The sequence below is a fragment of the Pelmatolapia mariae genome, linkage group LG3_W (genome assembly GCF_036321145.2).
Source record: "Pelmatolapia mariae isolate MD_Pm_ZW linkage group LG3_W, Pm_UMD_F_2, whole genome shotgun sequence".
NCBI classification, from domain to species: domain Eukaryota; kingdom Metazoa; phylum Chordata; class Actinopteri; order Cichliformes; family Cichlidae; genus Pelmatolapia; species Pelmatolapia mariae.
In genome coordinates this window covers 6,620,170-6,644,771 of record NC_086229.1, presented here as the reverse complement: position 1 = coordinate 6,644,771, position 24,602 = coordinate 6,620,170, and the positions used below count along the sequence as shown (strand labels likewise).

The window sequence follows — 24,602 nt, the reverse complement described above, 5'->3', positions numbered from 1 at the left end:
ACGTATTTGAATTGTTGTGAGAAAGAGTTGGAGATCTTCCTCCTCCACAAACAAAAGATCACTTTTTTGTTGTACACCAATAACGTCCATCAGATGTTCTGCAATGCAGATTATTTTCTCTTTGTCTAGTGCCGGCAGGAGGCTTGTGAGTTCCTCTTCAATTTCCATCCCTGAAAGAAAATTAAGAGGAAACTGAATGGTGTAGGAAGACAACAAAAAGGCCTGCCATGTTATAAAGTGGTGGTGGGTAATAATCCATCAGACTGCCAGCATTTACACAAACACTTCTTTCTGTAGGGCAATGCAAGCAGTGAAGTCCAAGGTCAATGAGGAGTACTGAGTGATGCAACTCGAGCACAAAGTACAATTCGTTAACGTTCGTAACAATTAGTAATCGTTAACAAGTATAACAGCTATATTCCCAAAAACCAAGCCATCATCAGTGTCATCTACAATGGAAACATAGCCTTTGACATACTTGGTACCTTTGTAGACAACTGCTACAAAGGTACCAAGTATTCATGGATTTTTTTTTCACATTCTGTCTCTCACAGTTGACGTGTACCTCTGGTGCAAATTACTGGCCTCTGTCATCATTTTAGGTGGGGGCACTTGGACAATCGGTGACTGACTAAATACTTTTTTGCCCCACTGTATTCCGAGACTTCTGGTTAGTTCACTGTAGTTGGACAGAGGTGTCTTAAAAGTACCACCTTATACAGAAACAATGAAGTTCCAGTATAAAAAAGACTAAGAAGAGTAAAAAGCTACACCCTGCTAAATGAAGTAACTTTTAAACATTACTTTAAATGTAACATATAGAAAAGAAATCAGTCTAAGTATACGTTACCTACATTGGCCCCTGTTTTAGTATATAGAGATATCTATAAGGATACTCCTTAAGTTAAAAATGATGCTGCATATTACAGTTTCCATGTGATACTACTCTCACAATGAATTGCATTTTATGGTAATACACTCTGAATGAGGATTTAGGTAATTACTTTTAGATCTACAGTAGAAAACAACAGAAATCCGGATGGTGTAATAGTATAATCTCAGTAACATCACCAATTGTTACATTTGCTGTATTTTACAGCTGTTTCCATGAGTACAGTGAGTTACAGTAAAAATAATGTAATCTCATGGAATTTTCCCACAATTACTTGCAAATTACAGTACTAAACTGCAAACATCCTTTGGAGTTTTGTACTGTTGATTTTGCAGTACTAAGCTATGGAAATTACTGCAAAGGCTAACAGTGCAGAGGAATTCCTTAATCCTATAAAACATGTGGAACATTAAACTGGTGCTGCTCCCAGTACGACCATCAATATTCCTGTACACTGTAAATGACTGGACTAGTTTGGAGTTTCCTTCTCCTCATACTCAGCCTGCAAACCAGTTTTTCTTTGGAATGGTATTTGAAATCTTCATCAGCTTCTATGGCTGCAGCAAATGAAAAGCACATTTTTCTAACAGGATCTGTGGAAGACCTGCTGGACTTGGTCTGCAGATGGTCCCATTCATTTTAAAGTCCAGCCTGCTGCAGAGCGCTGAGCTGCGAGTAACATCAACTCTTTAACTGCTCGATGTTGTTGGATAGAAACTGCAAACACGTTGTTCCCTCAATCACAGTGAAACTGACTCTTTAAAACAAGCCTTTGGTTTGGAAACAGCTGAAAATCAACTTCAGCAAACAATAAGTGAAACATATAAAAGCATTTGATTCTAACATGAATTCAAGCAGAAACCGACTGAAATCCAACAAACAAAGTAACTCAGAATAGAAACAAAGTGTTGCTTTGTACTTGTGAGATTATTAGTAGAAACATATGTTACTTTATGCCTGTAGTCAAGATAGCTGATTTATGTTAACAACTGTAGGACATATATTATCTTTTAGTTTAGACTGTGTGCTGTGTGAGTAGTCTAGTTCCCATCATACGTTTGGGTTAGAAGAATATAATCACTTTGTAGTTCATTAGATAGGGGTGCATTACTCTGTACCCTTGATCTGCTGTGAATGTGTTACACTGTTTCTTGACATATTATACTGCTGAATCATGAAGAGAATGTTGTGTGCAGGAGACCTTGTGTCTATTTTAGTAGAGACAGACTACATTCCATACCCCCACCTTCCTTAGAGCATGAAGACAGGGAGCCGAGGTCATAACTTAGGTAAGAGAGAAAACATGTGAATGTTTAGGCTTTTACAAATAGGTGGGGGCCACTAGGGGCTATAAAAGGCTGAGTAACCCGTCACCATTTGGAGACATGCTGTGACCCTCTTCAAGCATCTCTCCCCATCATGATGGTTCTTATGCTCATAAGTGTTGAATTATATGGAAATAAAGTATTGTTGATTGAGCATATATACACCGAGTATTGTCCCTCCTTCAGCCCAAAGATTAAAACAACTGGGAGTTTTTAACATACTGAAACAGCAGTAAATTAAAATCATTAAATCAGGCGTGTGTCGTCCTGCAGAGAGGTAATGTGTGTGTAAATGCTGTGTGTTTGTGAATAAATCCTCCATCATGTTTAATGTCAGCTCTGTTTCACACACATGTTCATATGTGCAGCGGTGTGTGTTGGAGTGTTTCCACAAACACAGCAGTCAGAGTGGAAAGAGTGGATGTTGTAGGAGGTGTTTGTGTAGTGAAGAGTGTCTGTAGGACTTCAGCTGCTCCAGCAGGCGTCTCCTTTGTGCTTCAAACACAGGCTGAACCTCGTGTCTTCTATCAGTAACCTCTTCATTGAATCTTCATTCAGCACATGTTGTAACCCTGCTGCTTCACACACATGTTCATATGTGCAGTGGTGTGTGAAAATGCAGCCGTTAATGATCCAGTTTGTTAGATGAACGTGTGAATGTTGCAATCAAACCATCTGAAGCACAGAATGGACAACTTTTGGACAAACTGCCCGAAATGCGTTGACAGAGACAGGGGTTTTGAGTCATTCTGCACTCCAGATGGGTTGATTGCGTTAAAAAGTTTAATTACATTAATTGGGAGATGCTGTTGACCACCCTAGTTTATTGGTTCGTTTTTGTTTCATTTTGCAACCTGGTTATTAGATGCCACTCCAGCCAGCCAGAGAATCCCCTGCCACCCCTGCCCCTCTCCTTGCTGGGTTTGACAAGCAGCAGACTCAGGTGTCCATGCAATCCCCAAAACGGGCTGCCCCCCCCCCCCCCCTCCACGTCGCACATATCAAACTGCCACTGCCTCAAATAGCATATGAAGATAGCGTATACGTATATAAGTAAAAAAAAAAAAAAAGAAACCACACACACAGAAAGGACAAAACCCCCCAAATATTATTATTATATTATGTAGAACACATTAACAACTCACTCACGCACACAATGTAAATACACAAGTCTTTTGTCTGATGAGTTTTTTCTTTTCCTTTTATTTTGTTTTTCTTCATTTTTGTAGAGGCAGCACACATTTAGAAGAGGTTAGGATAGGTATTATTAAGGCCTTTCAATATTTAAAGGTCTCCAGTGAATGGGGTCTCCCTCACAGAGGACTGCGGGGAATTGGGGTTGAGGATGAAGGAGAAGGGAGGAAAAGGAAATGGTGTGAGGCTCTTCCCCGTGATGCTGATAGAGCGGAGTGCCGTCCATGCACTGGGGTTTGGATTGTTGTGTGTGTTGGTGGAGCTGAGGCTAATCTCATCCTTCCTCTCCTCCTTCTCTTTCTTATTCTCTTTTTGTTCTTCCTTCGGCTCATCCCTCTCCTTTATAGCCGGGTCTCTGCAGTGTCTTCGGAGGCTACAGGGGCGTAGCGGCCTGTCCGGTGCTCCTGGAGGGCAGGGCCCCAATTCGGATGTGCTCGGCAAGCTGCCTTTAACCTCTGAGAGCGAAAGATAGACGCACCTTTTAGATCAGAAACATCAAGGCTTATGAAGTCAAATTAGGTTTTCATTAAGTAGTGTTTTAGCTGCTTTCTATACCTCAGCAGCTCCCACAAAATAATAATCACTGTGACTAATCTCCAATTACCTTTCATTTTCTCTCCATGCTTTTAAGTTCATCTGATAATTTAGCAGCTGACATTGCACATTCACATCTCTTAAACAAGATTCATGGCCTATATAATTGTCAGAATTTGCAGCATTCTAACAGCTGAGCAACTTTGTGCTGACACACATTGTACTTTCTATTCTTTCTTCTATTTGACCTCGTGGTCTTTAGAAAACCAAACATGTGGTACCAATGTGGTTTCAATGTCCTCCTGGAGATTGCATAAAAAGGTACACTGCTATAGCCTGCTCATTTTCATGTGTGGTTGTTTGTTACTCTTGCTCCTTTTTAAAAAATATGTCACTTCCCATGTGTTTGTTAATCCACTGTTATTTACATAGCACAAGTTCAAAACAATAGTAATTTCAAGGTATGGTAAAGGTTCTACAGTATTAGAGAGATAACATCATTAGACCTAAAATTCCCCTGTGAGAAAATACTTTACGATAGCGGGGAGGAAGAACTTCCTTTTAACAGGAAGTGAGCCAGAATTAGACATGCAGATAGAGAAAGAGCGAGAAGGAAGCTAGCTCTGTACAGAAATTCACTGTGAGGTAATATCTTCCTGTTTATATCAAGACATATCTACTTGTATTATCATTTTTTTTGGATTGTTGCCTATTTGCTGCTGTGTCTGCATTTAGGCCCTGAGTTAGTAACTGAGTTACAATATTCTAAAAGTAATTAATTAGTTGAAAAGTAACTATTGCTTTGCTTTAAAAGAAAAACGTTTAACCCCCTGGGGTCCAGGGTATAATTACCCATTTTTGACTAATTTTGATTTTCCCTCCACATTTCACCTTTAAAAACTATTTACTTTGCCTTGTTTGGTATCATTCTTTTCAGCACAACTTCACGTGTCTGAATTTAAAGTCAGTGTAGAAAAAGTTAAAAAATTTTACTATAACAACGACAAACATGTTTATTAAGTCATATTTCATAACTTTAAATGAAAATATAAATATAAACAAAGTTATTTGCATCCATTTACCTTTTATCGTTTTTTTTTAAATAACCATGTCATACTATTTACAGAACAATCAGCTGTTCTTCAATAAGATGCCACATAAATTATTTGTGCCACTCCAAAAACATAATTTCTGTCCACTACAAAGGAGAACATCACAGCCTGATACCTGCAGGTCTGACAGCAGCAGGTGTATCACTCCTGTTTCTACCTGGAGACAGCAGTCGCCTCATTGTTATGACACACAACACAAAACACAACACTACACACTAACTACACAAGACAACACATGAACTACACACTCCAAACACGCTAAACGTCACAAATCTCTCACATCTCAAAACTCGCTCTCTCTCTCGCTCGCTGTCACTCCTAAAACTTCCCCTGTTTTTTTCTTCTCTCATAAGCAGAGAGGTCTCGCTGCGCTGTCCTTAGACAGTAAACGTGATGAAACTATTGAGGAAAAAACTCTGCGAATAGCTTGTTTATCATGACACAGTTTATAAACTGGTATATGTCACCTTGTTGCTTTGTCTTTAAGTGGTCATGTGATTGACTTACCACGACTACTTTATTCTTCCTCAGTCAAACAGCAGCACTCATGTGATTGTTTTGCCTCCTGAGCTCCAGGTGTTGTGCTAGACAGTGCTCGTGATTACCGTCCGCGGGAGCGCGCAGCTGCTTAAAGCTGTAGCGCCCAGATTACTTACAGCTACTTCTTGCAGCTGATATAAGATGCAGTAAGCTGGAGACAGCTTCAACTGTCTGTTTGTTGAAAAATAGTAACCGACCGATAGGAATAGTAATTAGTTCGATTACTCGTTACTGAAAAAAGTATCGCCGTTAGTAGCACCGTTATTCCCATCATTGCACATATGCTGCCATCCTCTGTTTTCCCTATTTTCTCTATGTGTCATGGTCCTGGGTTGTGCAACCCAGTGTTTTGCGTTTTTAGTCTATTTTGCTGTTTATTGTTTGTTTAGGTTCATTAAGTTATTCTAGCTCATTTGTTTTTATATTACCCTTGTGTTAAGTCTCCCTTGCGCTTCATGTGTTTATGCCTGTGTGTCTTATGTTGTCAAGTTCATGTTGTCGTTCCTGTCATCTTCCCCTGTACTCGGTCTCCCTGGTTCGTGTGCCTACCCGTTATGTGTCATGTCTGTGTGGCTCTTGTTGTCTAGTTTGTTTTATGTCTATGTCTCCGTTTTTCGTGTTTTATTTTGAAAAGGGGTCTTGTGTTCTGTGCTCATGTGGTTGGTTTTACTCTTTCCTGTGCATCATTATATTTATCCTAGTCAGCTGTTTCCTCGTGTGTCTCTACTTCCCCTGATCACCTCATGTGTGTATTTAAGTCCTCTGTTTTCTGAACGTCATTGTCAGGCCGTCTGTTATCCCCACCATTGTCTTAGTCATAGTCATTCTTATAGTCGTAGTCATAGAAGGTCATAGTATTTGTTTCTTAGTGATTTTTAGTTTGCTTAGGTGTCCATGTTTAACCCCTGATCCAAATAAAGGATCGCTTTCTGTTTAAACCTGCAACTCCTCGTCCACATCTGCTTTTGAGTCGTGTCTCAAAAACACACCGGCGAGAGCTTTTCAGTTGCTCAGATGATGTTAAAACTTAAAGTGCTTTAATGTCTAGTGTATCTATTGCCTGTTTAACAAGTTGACCTTTTTGAACATTTGTTACAATGCTTCAGAGGGAAATTTAGCCTTTTGTATCTAAATATAGAGCTGTTTATATCAGTTTAAAAGAGAGGTCTTTAGAGACTTTCTAAGATGCTGTACCTGTCTAATGGTTGCTCCTGGTGACTTTGAAATCTTGTAGAGGGCGTAGATGGGTATGCAGATCACTGAGGACAGAGCCATAGCAAAGCCAATAACCAAGGACCAGCCAGGATACACGTAGTCATTGTAAGTAATGGGTTTGTACTGGATTACTGTGAAAATCAGGATGAACTGCAGGGACAGAGAGAGAACAGGAAGAGCCTGAATGTGTGCAAAATGCATGTATAACACAATAATAAAGATATATGTCACATGATTAGGTAACGTGAAAATATAAGTGGAAATATAAGAGGAAAGTAAGCCAGTGCAGATGACTAAATGACCCTGACTGCAGCCAAAGACACTGAGTTTAGCCAACAGTGCTAACAGTGACTCTGGAGGGCAGGGCAGCATTCTGTGTAAAGAAATGAAAGAAGGAGGAAAAATTCCAGCTTCTGTCCAGTAATCCACCACAATGAATTTCTTGGTTGGCCCAGCAGCTTAGTGCACTAATAAGGTATCTCCAAACTATATATATATATATATATATATATATATATATATATATATATATATATATACATCAAGTTTGCTGACGACACCGTCGTGGTGGGCCTGATCTCTGACAACATTATACACACATATATATATATATATATATACTAAAATATTGCACATACCAAGGATATAGCACATGGGCCAAAAATATTGCACAGAACATGGAAAGACTGAGATATTGCACACAGAAGATCAACAGCAGTGTCAGACTGGATGTGTTGGGGAAGCCTTTACACACTCTTAGTTTGCATTAAGAGTTCTGACAGCCCACGGGAAGAAGCTTTATTTGGTTGATATATTGGTTTCTCTTCCTCTTACTTTTTCACCTTTGTGGTCCAGCTACCCAATTTTGCTGTGCAAGAAACTGTGACAATGACACTCTAGGTCTCTAAGCATGGGAAATACCATTGATATCAGCTGCATATGTCCATTTCCCAGTTATAAAGCTTTGCTTTTGGAAGTTTTAACTGCAAACAAAGGCAAAAAAATCAGCACTAATGGCAGCTCAAATGTAGGTCGGATTTATAACAATGTGTCTGCAGCACAGAGAAGTTAAGAACCTTCCACTCAACATCCTGCAGACTATACAAAATATTGGCAATCAATTCCAAGTGTGCTTGTTTGTGTGTTCACTTACACAGATAATCACAGGCGAGATGAATCTCCAGCAGACTTTGAAGAAGAGAGGAGGCGGGAAGCCCAGCATCATTTCTACATCTTTGAAGTAGTTCCTGTGGCCTGCAAAGGAACAAAAGCCCAACATTCATCATCATCAACTTTGATTACTTGTACTGGATTATGCAACTAATATTATGGCTTGCTGTGTGATCAGGACCACCCAAAAAGGTTCTGCTTCAGTTTTGGTAAGTGGTATTCTAGTTTTTATTAGTCTGTTAACTTTGCGCTTTAAATTATCAAGTCCAAAACCACCAGGGTGACATAACAGTGACCCTTTCTGTCTTTGACGCAGTCTATAAATGGTGTCATTGTGGTAGAGGTCAGATAACTGTTGAATTTTTTTGTGTGTATTTGGGCTCATAATCCATAATGAACCTAACATAATGACCCCTTCTACAAAAAGATGGAGGGTTGAATCAGCAAAGGTGTCCAATTCCTGAGTAGGCAAAATGCACAAGACCTACTATCAGTTTTCACTGTGGGTTTGATCCACGGTGATATAATTATCTCTCCTGTTCATAATCTGAATGACACCCTACTGAACCTGCTAATCATCTATAATTTGGATTCCTGAGTAAATGAGACCTTTTTCCCATCATCCACTGACTGTATATCTGAGATCAGCTTGAGCTTGTCTTTTCATTAATTGCACGCCACTTTATTCAATTTAATGGACAGAACGTAAAAAGACTTGTGTGCCTGTTGTCTGCAGTTCATTTATTTCGGTGTGTTTCCGTTTGTACTCATTTAATGTAATCACATATTTGTAAAATTTAACTACCACAGTTAGAAAATGCACAATGTTCACTCTATTTCCCTCCTCACCATAAATATACATGATGCAGATGCACATGATGCATGAGATGAGGACCAAAGAGAAACTAGCAGCATAGTTGTCCATCAGTAAAAGCCAATAGATTCCTGCCTGCACACACACACACACACACACACACACATGTCTGGTTTGCTATCCTCGTGGGGACATCCCATTGACACAATGCTTTCCCTAGCCCCTTACCCTAACCCTAACCATTAAAAATGAATGCCTAACCCTAACCCTTACCCTAAACCTAACCATAACCTAATTGTAACCCTGACAGTAAAACCGCATTTTGAGTGTGAAAATTGCTTTCAACCCCGAGGGGACCTGGATTTTGGTCCCCACGGTGCAGAAAGTCCCCACCAGGATAGTAAAAGTCAGATTTTGGTCGCCACCAGGATAGTACGAACCCGTACACACATACACACACACACACACACACACACAAACACACACACAACCACACACACACACACACAAAGGAAAACTGTCAAAAACATTAGCCCAGTGAGAGAGTGGTTGCATTTAAGGATGTGCTCGCCACCTGTTTGGGATTTACCTGTGTCGTTAGCGGCACTCCCAGAAGGAAACCAGCTATGGCCACTAACAGCATGACTATGATCTTGTTGTTGATGATCCAGGCTGTACCAATTTCGTCGACGATGGCGGTCACTAAGGTCTCTAGCAGACAGAACTACACAAAGAGGAAACAGGATTTGAGAGGAGATGAATTCTTGATCAAATTTCTGCGTACATGATGACAGACCAAAAGGAATCTCGACAACGACCAAGAGGATTATCCATTGGTGAGTGATTGGAGGATAACACTTTATCACCTTCATTGTCTTCCTAAATGTATTTTTAATTAAATACAATTGGTTTATTACAGGACTTCTTAAGATCAGCCACATATATATTGTAGAGATGAGAGAAATATTTTGCTGCTATTTTTTATAATCATCATTACCATTCCATTAATAACAGTATTGATATTGCATTCAGATGTTCAAACATATTGGTATCATATTAGACTTTATTACAGGTCCAGTAAGAACCACTTTAAACTGTTGAGTTAAATGTTTATATGCAGACTGCATTGTGAAAGAAAAGGCCTAACGCTGAGTATACTCTGTGCCAAAATAAGACAAGAAATTATATGTTTTTGCAGGGCATGCCTTTTGCAGGAAGTGAAACCGAAAGCAGAGTTTGAGTGCAAGCAGTTGTTTGGATGATGTTATCTGAACAACCAGGTTATTCTTTATTATCTTTTATTCATCTATATCTTTTGATTAAGCTTTTAGTAGAGGTTCTTAATTAACACATTTATTCAACATATAGTTCATGTAAGGATGAGCCTCTGTTCTTGTGAAAGGTCAGAAGTGAAACGGGTGAGATGAGAGAGCATTTAAGGATGAGACACACATACAGTTAGTGGGTTCCTTTATAGGTGAAAGTTTAATTATGTTTTGCTTGCAACTGCAAAATTGTGCCTGCATGACAGTTTGTTGCAGAACTGAGCTTGATGTTCCAGAAGATAAGGGCAGGGTGGTGACAGGAAGACACCTGGGATGAAGACGAGGCAATGTTCTTTTCTAACTATGATAAAAGTCATTGTGGTTTTGATTTGACGTATGCATGTATTGTATCGGATGACGTATGAGAGGGCGTCAGTAAAAAATACCTCGATGGTATAAAACTATTGCTGTGTAGTTGCTGGGTGGAGATCTACAGCTGATGTTGCCGTGTACATCTCCCCACACGTGTGTCCATTAAAAATCATTGTTTGATTCCAGGTAGGATAAGTGTGTTGTTTTGATTTCCTCCTTGTATCCCTCCTTAATTTCTCAATCTTAACATTATCCACTGTACTAAATATGAAAAGTATTTGTGTACATTTACTATACTGTAGCAAAAACCTGAAAAACTCTGGGAACAGCATATTTGTTCAGAAATGTCTTTCTGTGTCTCACCCTCTTGCTTGAGCGTGTCAATGATGGCCTTCTGGACAGCAGTCAGGTCGGCAGTCTTACCCATGATTGTGGTTTTGAGTAATGAACCAGGCTGGGAGTTTTTAAAAGCCTCAGGAATCTTTTGCAGGTGTTAAGAGTTAATTCGTTGATTCAGATGGTTAACAGCTCGTTTAGAGAACCTTTTCATGATATGCTCATTTTTTGAGACAGGAATTTTGGGTTTTCATGAGTTATGTTTGTCAAAATCATCAATATTAAAACAATGAAAGGCTTGAACTACTCCAGTTGTGTGTAATGAATCTAAAATATATGAAAGTCTAATGTTTATCAGTACATTACAGGAAATAATGAACTTTATCACAATATGCTAATTTTTTGAGAAGGACCTGTAAATGTTGCCATGTGATTGGCTGATTAAACAATTGTGTTAACAGGCGGTTGGTGTTAAGGGTGGGTTTTGATTGTCGATTTATCGATTAAAGGACTCAAAATAACATCTCTGATGGAAAGACTCTCCCACCCCATGCATGTAAATGTTTCTGAACTTCAGAGCTCCTTCAGTGACAGACTGTTGCATCCTAGATGCATGAAGGAGCGTTTCTGCAGGTCCTTCCTCCCTGCAGCTGTCAGACTGTACAATCAGAACTGCTCCCAACAAACATAGATGTTTACATCAGCGCTGTAATCAACCGATTCACACTACAACCTGGTTTTCGTCTTATCTGTAGTTATTTATATTTAATTTAATAACTGTACGGTACTCTGTTTATAGTAACCATTGTCCTTAATGTAAATATGTAAGAAAAATTGTGTATGTTTCTGTTCTGTGTCCTGTGTACTGTTTGTTTGTATATGTGTCTTTCTGGCTGCTGTTACAACCAAGAGAGTACCGACCAACCGAGAGAGTAACATATTCTGAATACTTTGGATTACTTAATATATTATCATGCTTTTTAAAACTACATGAATGTACTATTGCTGTGTGATTTATTACTATTACTGAAGGTTAATTACCAACTAGCGATCTCGTTTAGAAAACTATTCTGCGCGTATATAAAACATGTCCGTGGCTCCAAACTGTAGTAAAGGGACCTCTGGCTAATGCATCAGGTTTGTGTTGGTCTCGTTGCCAAAAAATTAGCTTTAAAATTGTCACGGCAGCTGAGGCGAGCCGTGTGGTGTTGGAGGAAGGAGGACCCAAGATGCAAGGAGTGGATGAAAATGCTAGTGAAGTTTATTTACAAGGTGGTGTAGTGGCAAACACGCAGTGGGGCATGACAAATAACTGAAGACGCCTAAACTGGGAGAACTAAAATAACAGACTTGGGAAAAAGGGATGAGAGGCAGAGAGACACAGACGAAGAACAGGAAACGTGGAACACAGAGTAACGCAGACAAACCGGCAACAGGCAGGAGAACACACAGGGCTTAAATACACACACCAGTAATAAGGGGGCAACACAGCTGGGAGAACTCAGAGCTGACGGGGAAACGTAAACTGAACACACTCACATCAGACAGAGAGCTTCACAATGAAACAGGAAACTCAGACATGGGGGACCAAACAAGACGCAGAGCTAAACAGACAGATTCACAAACAGACGGGGTGACACCATAGACAGACAGAGACACAGACACAGACTCAGAGGCAGACCAAATATAATTAACACATAGAACTCAAACAATAATAATCATCATAATAAACTAGAAAATGTCAATAAACTAAAGCGCTGTGTCACCGACCCAGGACCATGACAAAAATAACGTTAAACGTAATATGTAAGTCACTTAGACAACCTAAAAATGTTATTGTTTGTCTTTTTTCAGTGTTTTATTTATTCATGAGTAAATCGGTTTGGCTGAGATCAAAGCTATTAGATTATAAGATTAAATAAAACTTTATTAATCCATCGGGTGGGTTCCTCCTTGGTTTTCACACAGAAAACTGATTAAACAGAAGCGTGAGATAGTTGAGAATTTACGCCACGTCCTGTTATATTTTAGATAGCAAGAAGCAGACGGCCGAGTTTATTAAACTCCATCGAGACAGCGGTGACGCTAATCAGAAGACTAGACCGTCTAATTCCACAGCCGTTTACTTCCGGCCTACCCTGCGTATAGCATTACACATCAGCAGATCCAGATCAAATCTAATCTTGAGCTCCCCACGCAAATAAATCCAGTAAGTTCTCACATCCTGAGTCCATTTGTTTACAGCATCAGTATGGAGGTCCACTCAGCAGCTGTTATATATGTTCAGGCTGCATGTTTTCTTTGGCTGTATCCCAATTTGGGGTCTGCAGCCTTAAAGGCTGCATTTTAAGGTCAATTACATCACAGCGACACAGCGAAGGCTGTCCTAATTCAAGGGTTGGCTGAAATGCAGCCTCAAATGTATGGAACGCCAAGATTGCCATAATGAATTAATTAAATACACCATGAAATTATTAATTACATGTCGCAATAATTAATTAAAATGTGAAATAATTGATGAAATAAATATTTTTGACACATTTAATTAATTAATTTTGACACATTTAATTAATTATTGACACATTTAATTAATTATTTAATGGTGTATTTAATTAATTCCTTTTGCACATTTGAGTCCTTCAGGTCTCACCATGAATTTATTTTATCTGTCAACCTCACCCATCAAACTCAGGGGGCAGGGTTAAAGCTGATCGAGACAAAACCATTGCTTTGGCCTGGTGGCCATTGTTTTTAGCACACAACAACTGGCATGTGGAAACTAATATTTTTTTTAGCCGAGAATGTAGTGGTTTAATCTTCATATGTCTGGTCGGCTGCATGACACTGGAGTTTCTTGCTCTCACCTGAGTTCCCAGTCCCAGAAGGATGATCATGAAGAAGAAAAGTAGTGACCACAGTGGTGAGATTGGAAGCAGAGTAAGGGCTTCTGGGTAGGCCACAAAGGCTAGTCCCGGGCCATGGTCAGCCACCTCTGACACGGGGACATTGAGGTGGTGTGCCATGAAACCCAGGATGGAGAAAATGACAAAGCCAGCATAAACGCTGGTGGCACAGTTGGTTATGCTGATGATGATGCTGTCTCTGTATGTTGAAAAGAACAAAGACCAAAACCAATTATATAAATACATAATGAACACATTTGAAATGGTTAAAAGAAAACAAATAGAGATTGACAGACCACGTGACTTTCGCACATTGCATCCCGGTAACCCGTGGCAAAATAATCAAAGTACCGCATCAAATGCAAGCACTTTCAGCACCGCAAAACGTTCATTTGCCGGTTTCATTGCCTTCTTGCTTTTTCTTTGCCCCCAAAAAGAGGAATGTACAAAACGAAGGAGAACAATGCTGGTCCGTACAAAGACAGACTCGACGAAAAGGCAAAGAAAAGATACGAGGAAAAAATCAAAGGAGTGAAGGGGTCAGACCCTTATGAGCACACAGAGTGGACATAAAACGTCAGCGTCCTGCCCACTTTCACCATGATCAGATTTATAATTATATGGTTCTTGGAGTGAGTGCATACACTCGTGAAGTTTAGTAACTTCAGGTCACTGCAACAAGCCCAGGTACAGTTTACTGACGGATGGGTACAGGACCTTGAAATGCACCGTGTAGAACGAAAGACCATCGTACATATCTTAAGTTTACCAGTCTCACAAATCGTCTTCATAAATACACACTCGTTAACCGTTTATTAATGGGACCTTTAAGCTCAACGGTAATTAATTAGTGGAAATAATTTCTGGTACGCATCACAGAAATGTAGCAGTGACAATAATATCGTATGATGCAATTGTACTATTAGTGATACAAAAAACTGTTTATCCTGTGAATAAAAGTATATGTTTTTGTCAATGTACCGTGGTAATAACAGAAGCAAAACTCAATATTCTGTCTGGACAATTCACTATTTATTCAAAGCTGAATATTTATTGTCCAGGCCATCCGTTGCCTCTTTGTGACTTCGCAGACATGGCTTGGACAATTTCTCTTCCACGCCGGAATCTGATAAAAACCATTTGCTTTACCCGTCGTCTTCATGCGGCTATCGTTCGCCCGGCTTGTGCAGTTAATAATACAACAGCTTCTTGGTATTTTCTGTCTCTTTTTATAGCTGTGTAACTGATTTCAATTGAAAGCCTGCTTGCGCTATTACCTCTTGCCATGGATACCCACAATGCTTTGCGGTTTTACCCCTCAATGACGTCACATTTTCCATCTCTATAGGATCAGCTGATCTTGATCTACACAAAAGTCTTCTGATTTTTTAATAAAACATTCAACTAATGTAGAATGTAGCTTTACTAATAGGATCGCCACCGGATCGGCAGGCATTCATTCTCGACAGTGCTGTAGTGCGTCTCCCGATCCGTGAACTTGAATGACTGGATGCAATGCAGAAAACATCCACTCTCTCGGCCTGTGTAAGTTGGTCGTCAAAACGGAGGAAGGCGGGAATGGTAAAAATTGGCACCTCCAGCCCCAACTCATCTCGCTCCTTAACCAGGTTTACCAGAGCTGCTGTTTCCTCCTCCATCCACGCTTTGAGGAGGTTGAGGTGGTAAATTTGTATCACTCCTCCCCTGTCTGACTGGGCAACTTCATAGTCAATGTCCCCCACCAGCACAAAGGGTCCTTGCCACTTGGCGAGTAATTTAGAGCTGGAGCAAGGTAAAATGGTAAATGGCCTGCATTTATATAGCACTTTACTAGTCCTTAAGGACCCCAAAGCGCTTTACATATCCAGTCATCCACCCATTCACACACACATTTACAGCAAGCTACATTGTAGCCACAGCCACCCTGGGGCACACTGACAGAGGCGAGGCTGCCGAACACTGGCGCCACCGGGCCCTCTGACCACCACCAGTAGGCAACGGGTGAAGTGTCTTGCCCAAGGACACAATGACCGAGACTGACCAAGCCGGGGGCTCGAACCGGCAACCTTCCGATTACAAGGCGAACCCCCAACTCTTGAGCCGTTGCTGGGGCGGAATAAATTCTCCCATGATAACCTCCCCAGCCTGTGCAGCTTTGCTCTCAGGTCCAGCACGTATTGAATTTCATTCTTTGTGGGGCCTGACCCTTCGTCCTAGTTTTCCTTAATCAGGTCAAGCACCCCCCATGGCCACCTGCCGTACAGTAATTCAAAGGGAGAAAATCCTGTGGAGGCCTCCTGCACTGCAAACAACAGAGGGTCTAGCCAGTGATTCAAATTTTGTTCATCCTCGTGAATAAACTTGCAAATCATAGACTTTAAAGTCTTATGCATCCCCTCCACCAGCCCATCAGTCTAAGGGTGGTAGACGCTGGACTGAATAGATTTAACGCCCAATAATTCGTACAGCTCCCTCAACGTGCGCGACATGAATGATGTGCCCTGGTCAGTGAGTATTTCTTTTGGAATCCGACACGGGAGACGACCTGAAACTGTGCCTGTGCCATGCTCTCTGCTGAAATGGTATGCAGCGGCACTGCTTCCGGGTATCGCATTGCATAATCCACCAGCCGTGTGCACTCCGGTGGAATGCGCTTGTGGTGTATTAATCACATATTTAATCACATCACATTAGTTATAGTAATATAACACTTTCTCACTTTACTATAGTAAGAACACTCGTGTCACTAGTTTGCTTGGATGTGAAATGTTAACAGAGTGAGGACATTGTAATGGGAGACATTAAACAGATAGTGAGACTCCTTTGCTTATGAGGGATGTAAATCCTTAGGTGACGCTAAAGCAGAAGACAAAGTTATAATTCTCTCTGTCCGGGAGGAGTTATAGCCCTATACTGGTGTTTTTAAAAGTTATTTTTGACTTTATGACTTCATGTGATGTTTCTGGGATGATTAGGACTCAAATTGCACTGCTGGAAATAGTTTATTTTGATGCACATGCTGTTTCTTTGCAAATATTTAGCAAATTTTCATTATTATAATATTTTATTTTTTCCTTCTGTATATAGAAATTGGTGTATTTCAAAAATAAAACTATGAAGATACTCAAAAGAAATTTCCTGTGGTGGGAAACTATTTTGTCCAACTTTTTTGTATTTACAGTTTTGAGGGATAAGCCTCTTAAATTTCTCTAACTAGAAATATATGTAGTGGTCATTTATTGTTTATTGTTTTATAGTTTATTGCACTTTTTTTGCAATTTATGTAATTACTGTGGACTTAATGCATACATATTATTATAATTTGGGCTATAATGGTTGTATTGATGTATATCAACTTGAAATGCTCCCAAAAATGGCACTAAAACATGTAAAAATATAATATAAGCTCTGGCGGACTTGGTTCTATGGTAGGTCTTAAAGGGTTGTATGTCTTAAAGGGTTAAGCCCACTTCAAATTGCAGGTTATTGTTAAAATTCCCAGAACACACTCAAATGGGATCTCTATCAGTGGTAATGGGCGCAATGGCCCCTTTCGGAATAGCTGGCTATTTAACCAGATGGTATTCTGGGCGCGACGCCCACCAGCGACGCACGTTGGCCCATAGAATAGAATTGGGCCATTATGCGGTCCAGAGTCTTCTCGCATCGCAAATGCCCTGCCATGGGGTTCAAATGAGGCGCCTGGAAAATTGTTTCCTTGTGGCTTTGCGGCACCAACAACTGTGTGCGTATCTCATTTGTGTGAGTGTCGCGGCTCAATCGATAAGACCGATCATTCCATATCTGGAAATTGGGTTCAGTCCGCGCAGCGTCATGACCATCAATATCCATCACCTGGTTGTTGGCTGAGCATCTCTGTGGGATCCACAATGGGAGGCATTGGGGCTTCCATAGAAGTCCTAGCCTTCTTCTCCACCCCAGAGTCAGTGTCACTCTCCCCAGAGTGGGGATACAGACGGGTGGCTTCGGTAACACTCTCCACCTCAGTTGTTCAGCTAAATTAATTCTCCAGCCAATTTCTCCCCCTGCACCAATTTGGTGCAGGGGGAGGGTGACGTGGGTTTTATTGCAGATACATCCTATCTGAAAGATCTGTTTGTTGTTTGGTAAACTTCTTGCCCTTTTATGCCCTTCACCTGTGTTGTGCATAGTGAACCAATAGAGGAATTGAACCATATATTGGGTGTGGGGTAGATTACCCCCTTATGACCAAGGATGTTGTGATGAGGAAGTCACGAACACAGAGAGACACACACACACATACTCACACACTCACTCAAACACACACCCACACACACATTCTTGCACACGTGAACACAGTTAAAGACCGGTTGAAGATGTTCTGTCTTGGTTTCGTTCTTCATGAGCGATAAGTCTCTAAACTAGCAGGGCCTGTGGAAACACAGACTCAACAACTGTCAAACCAACCAGCTTAAAAAGTTTTCAAACCAGGGTGCATGTGTGTGGGCGCTAGGCTCACCTTTCCAGAGGATTTAAAACCCCTGATGAGACAGAGGAAGACGACAAACCAGGATAAAGCATGGCATCCTAGGATAGGGAGACGGACTTCTCCAAAGTTCCCAATATCATCAGAGATGTTCATCACATAGTGTCTGACAGAAAGAAAGGGTTTTAAGTTGAATACTTCACATTTACTTGCCTGACTAAAGGTTTGCTTTCCTTAGCAAGAGAAGAAAACTGTGAAAGAGGAAAAAATCCCAGCTTTGCATTCTGTCAACAGTCCTTAGCACATAGATAATATAAAACTGTACCTGTGATCAAACACATCCATTAATCTAGTCCTATATGTCGTGTTGTAATTAGTAACTAACAGTCTGTATTAACAAGCTGAGTAGTCCCACATTGTGGGAGCCAAGTTAATATAGTTCATATATTTTAGTATTTATATTTTGCTGTTGTTGAACTTGTTTGTGCAATTAATAATTTAAGGAGTAAATGGATGTTTAAGGTGGTGGAACTAAAATTATTTTATTGCTTTGTAGGTTTGGTTACGTAGTACCAAGCATACATGTGCCTTAAAGACTTGTGTTTACAGTTAAAATCTGGGCGTCATGGATGTATGCAAATTAGTACGTGTGGTGCGGGAGGGGAGAGAAAGAAAAAGAGTTAATATGGTATAAGCACTAGGCGGCAGCCGGGGAGAACAGAGCCACACGGTTTTCCTAGCGTAGTAGGTTATTTTGTTGAGGATAAGTTAAATCTGGCCATTCCTGTAAGATGACCAGCAAACTGTGGAATAAATTTTTTGTTACATCTTTTCACATCGGAGTCCCGTGGAGTTCTTTTTCCTCTTCGAACTAACGTACACGAGTGAAGCACGGGAAAACTGGTTTCACGGCTATACACACATTACATAATCATATGCACCCTCTGCCATTAAAATGGCAAGAGAAGCATCAGGAAATGCGGATACACAGAGCTGCTCCTTCTGCACCAGATACGAATCCGCTACACTCTTTACTTATCTACTCACACTCTCTTGCATTAAGATCCGTTTAAACAATCAATACCAGTTTTCTAATTCAGTATGATGTCATAGCAGATATAGCACCTTGACTCTCTGTCAAAACATTAACTGGATATTTCTGTTTTTTTCTTTTTATTCTTCTTTTGTCTCTCACCTTCTAGTTGATTTTTTTTCCTTCTTTTCTTTCACTGCTTTGATTACCTGCTTACGCACTAATCCACAAACAACACCCTCTATTTCTACATATTCACACACCACAATCAAGCACATACATGCACTCAACGGAAGCACATTAACAACAGCCTCACAGGCACACATACTGACAGGACACACACACTTGAGCCACACTTGCTCATACTACAGGGTGGGCCATTTATATGGATACACCGTAATAACATGGGAATGGTTAGTGATATTAAAGTCCTGTTTGTGGCACATCAGTATATGTGAGGGGGCAAACTCCTCAAGATGGGTGGTGACCATGGTGGTCATTTAGAAGTCGGCCATCTTGGATACAACTTTTGTTTTTTCAATAGGAAGAGGGCCGTGTAACACATCAAACGTATTGTCACAAGAAAAACAATGGTGTGGTTTCAACGTAACTTTATTCTTTTATGAGTTATTTACAAGTTTCTCTTTGTACACAGCCATTACATTTTGAAGAGGTTAACACGTTAGGAGCGGATCGAAATTGTGTTGATATCTGGTGAACATAGTAACCAGGTCATTGCAGCAGACTCCAGCTACTGCAGCATCTCAACGAGGATGACCCAGATCGGCGCACAGAATTTGCAGAATGGGCAAAACAAAAATTGGAACAGGACCCTCAGTTCACGCAGAAGATTTTGTTCAGTGATGAGGCAAACTTTTATGTGAATGGTGACGTTAACAAACAAAACCACCGCTATTGGTCTGACAATCAAAAAAATGATATGGCAACATGTCACACTTGGTTGTTTAGGGAGAGGGGGAAGTTTTAGGTGTGAAACCCGTGACGGAAAGCAGGCGAGTGAAAGAAAAAGAGAGAGCGAGTTTTCATATGTGACATTAGTGACAATTAGCGTGTTTGGAGGCTGTAGTTAGCGTATTTTGTAGTTATTGTTTTGTATTGTGTGTCAGTTATACTGCTGAATGTCACATTTGCTCCAAAAAAGCCACCAAAAGCAGATTCCAGTGTAAACGCTGTTCCCACATGGAAAATAGGACTGATGCACCTCCTGCTGTCAGACCTGCAGGGTTTAGGCCTGTGGTGTTCTCCTCTGTCTTATACTGAACACAAACATTTTTTTGGACAGGCACAAATAATTTATTTGCCCTCTTATTTGATGCAGAACACCTGATTGTTCTATAAATTAATTTTATATTATATAAAAAACACCTGAGGCCTTGGCTGCATTTTCTTTCCCTCTCTCTATCTTTCATGGCTGTCCCATCTGTAACAACTGAAAATAAAATAAAGCAAATTAATAATAACAAAGGTCAGTCAAATGGAGCAATACGGCAAGGCTGTGATGATTCACTTGGTAAAGTAAATCTGTTGGGTATCTTTCTTGGCCTTCAGACAATAATTCTGATGGCTAACCGTAACTAAACTGTCTGCTGTGAAGTACAGTACCTCTAACATAGAGTCAAAATGCTAAAGCTGAGACAAAATGCAATTTCCAAAAGCCACTCACCTCATGGTTTATGCACACTCTATAATACAAACAACCAAATTTCTAGCCTTGTAATGGGCCCGATAACTCAGTCATATACCCCACTTTTACTTTTATAAAACATGGTCAGTGTTGGGAAGGTTACTTTTAAAATGTATTTCACTACAGATTACAGAATAAATGCCCCAAAATGTATTCTGTAACGTATTCCGTTACGTTACTCAATGAGAGTAACGTATTCTGAATATTTTGGATTACTTTATATATTATAATGCTTTTTACAACTACGTGAATGTACTATTGCTGTGGGATTTATTACTGTTACTGAAGGTCCGCGGCTCCGAACAGTAGTAAAGGGACCTCAGGCTAATACGTCGGGTTCGTGTCGGGCTCGTAGATGAAAAATAGCTTTACTTTGTTGTCTGGGTCAACTTCGCTTGCGAGAGACAAATAGAGGCGTTGAAAGGCTGCTCCAACAGAACTTATTGTTTTCGGAGGGAAACACGAAAACAGAGTAAATTCGAGTCTTAATAGCTTACTTACAACTGGGCTCGTCAGGCACTCTGTTTGGCTGCAGTGATTTACATTCTTCCAGTTCCCGTTTCTGCACGGTGACAGCTCGTACCTTTGATTCTCCTTTATCTCCCGCCCTCACTCACAGACACATAACGGGTATGAATCAGAATCAGAATCAGAATACTTTATTGATCCCTGGGGGAAATTATTTCTTTGTTACAGTGCTCCATTATACACCAATATTAACAAAACAGACAACACGCTAACTAAGAATAGCACAATATATATAAATCTATATATATATATATACATAAGTCACACAATAATAAATAGCAGGAAAGAAACATAAGTCACACAATAATAAATAGCGGGAAAGAACCGTGTAGTTGTGGCAGTAACCAGTATGTTAAGCAGATGCATTATACACGGAGATGGCCACAGGCAGGAATGATTTCCTGTGACGTTCAGTGGTGCTTTTCGGTATCTCAGTCTCTCACTGAACGTGCTCCTGTGACCGACCAGCATGTCATGGAGTGGGTGGGAGGTGTTATCCAACATTGTCTTTATTTTGGACAGCAGCCGCCTCTCCGACACCACCTTGAGGGAGTCCAGCTCCATCCCAACAACATTACTGGACTTACGGATCAGTTTATCGAGTCTGTTGGCATCTGCGACCCTCAGCCTGCTCCCCCAGCATGCAACAGCATAGAGGATCGCACTGGCCACAACAGACTCGTAGAAAATCCTCAGCATTTTGTGGCAGATGTTGAAGGACCTCAGTCGCCTCAAAAAATAGAGACGACTCTGGCCCTTCCTGTAGAGTGCTTTAGTGTTTTTAGCCCAGTCCAGTTTATTGTCAATGTATGGCAGCCCATTCTCCCCACAGTAATGACTACAATGCCCATGAGGCTACATTCTTTAGTGCTATGCCTGTAGCATTCTGCCTATTGCCTTCATATTAAATCATTTTTTTAAAAATTCTTCATCTCATTATGAGACGCGAGATTCAGACACGGGAATTAGGGCCTCTTAATGCGTGTTTTGTTTGGATTTACCAAAAATAGAGGGTGTAGCCAAACACATTGTGGCGAGCTCAGACAAGGAGGAGAAAGAGGTATCATTTAGTCTTGCTTTCTCCAGTTTCCAGGGAGCACAGCTGTTTATTTTCCAACAGAAACACACCGCCCCTAATTAAACTGCTCAGCATAGCTTAGCACAACAACAACAAAAAGGCGCTCTCTCACCCAGGAAACACACAGTCACAGAGAGAGTGCGTCGCCCTATAACCATGGCGACCATAACGCTGCCGCCAGGAATAACAGGACATAGCTGTCGAACAAAACCCAAAAAGTCCTGACCCGCCAGTGAAACAGGAAAATAACGCTGTGTAATCCATTCATTTCAGCAAAGTAACTGTATTCTGAATACCACCTTTTTAACCCTTTAAGACCTACCAATGAACCAAGTCCGCCAGAGCTTATATGATATTTTTACATGTTGTAGTGCCATTTTTGGGAGCATTTAAAGTTGATATACAACAATACAACCATTATAGCCCAAATTGTAATATTATGTATGCATTAAGTGCACAGTAATTACATAAATTGCAAAAAAGTACAATAAACTACAAAAAAATTGAAAATCGTTTTTGTTTTTTTAACATATTTCTAGTTAGACAAATTTAAGAGGCTTATCCTTCTACAAACAAACTAGTTTCCCACCACAGGAAATTTATTTGACGTGTTTTCATAGTTTTATTTTTGAAATACACCAATTTTCATATACTGCAGGAAAAATGAAAATAAATATTACAATGCCAATTTGCAAAATAAAAGCATATGAATCAAAATAAACTGTTTCCAGCAGTGCAATATGTGTCCTAAGCATCCCAGAAACGACACAGAAAGTCATAAAGTCAAACATAACTTTTAAAAACACCAGTATAGGCTCATGAGGCCATGATGGTAAGAAAATTACACTTCCGCAAAATGACGTCACTTCCGGTTTCGGGCAGGTCATGGTGGACATGCGATAGTTCACGCTGCTGGACATAGGAAGTGTTATGAACAGCTGATCGGATCGGCAAAGCCTGTTTCTGGATTATTATGTTTTTGTTGCTGCAAGTGGTTTTTATGCAGTTTTTGCAAAGCTATATGTGGATATGAATAAAATTTTTTGAGAGATTAATATTAGATTCATAATGTGAAAGAAGTGGAAACCTTCTTCCACATGTTTGGTTTTAAAATTACAAAACTTACTTCAGGCAAAGCTTCAGACTGAAGAATTTTGATTAAGATGATTGAGAATGCATCAAGACTTTTTTATTATTGTTACTCAGAAGTTTTTGCTTCCATTTGTGTAGAGATCACAAAGCTATTTGTTAGATTTGTATTGTTGGATTGTCATTTATGCTTAGAAATATCTACTACTATATTTGCTTAGAGTTGTATAATCAATGTCATGTTGGTAGAGGTTTGATCCTTAAGAGTCTGCAAAGACTTTGTGTGCATTCCAGAGTGCTCTGGCATTCACACCCACATCCTGGGAGCATGGGAGAGGTCGTACCTTCTCTTATTGTTTTGTGGTAGGATAAACATATCTATATCTGTTTTAGTCTAAGTGCCTTTTGTTTAGATGAACTGCTGGACTTCCAGACCAGCAGGTTTAGTCAAGTCAAGTCAAGTCATCTTTATTTATATAGCACATTTAAAAGACATCAAGTGTTGGCCAAAGTGCCGAACAGAGGGATAACAGTCTCAGATATGACTGATGTGGTGGGCTGCAAGACACAGTTGATTGTATTGAATAAAACTTTGGGATTACCAGACTTCTTATTAATGATCATGGAGAAATAATTTGCTCTTTCTACCTTGATGGTGCGCTGATAGTTTTTTTAAACAATCTCTAAACACTTGATAAGAAACGCTTATCTACAGAATAATTAACTGACCAATGACCAAAGACCAAGGGTGAAAGGAGTCTTCTTGTCTTATTCGTGAAATACGATGGATCCAAAGACTTCAATGAAGAGCAACACACAGGAAAACACTCCGAATAACTAATTAAAAGCTTCTAACACCAAAAGAAGAAAACTCAGACTCAAAAGAACTTGTTATAACCTCAGGATAAAAATGCTCGGAAACTCAAGTGCCAATTTCAGGACGTTTACTGACCACTTTTTTAAACAACCACAGCTAGCCGCAACACATACAGGAAACTGTCCCACACGTAACATTCCGGCAGGGAGGAC

General features: G+C 40.2%; 1 protein-coding gene and 1 pseudogene across 1 annotated transcript in view; one reads left to right on the top strand and one right to left on the bottom strand.

The window, feature by feature from the left end:
- LOC134624179 (NACHT, LRR and PYD domains-containing protein 12-like) overlaps nucleotides 1-24,602 on the top strand; it is a 463,420-nt gene that overhangs the window by 80,878 nt on the left and 357,940 nt on the right. The gene's annotated exons all lie outside the window — the stretch shown is intronic.
- Nucleotides 3,502-18,485, bottom strand: LOC134646712 (sodium- and chloride-dependent glycine transporter 1-like; annotated as a pseudogene).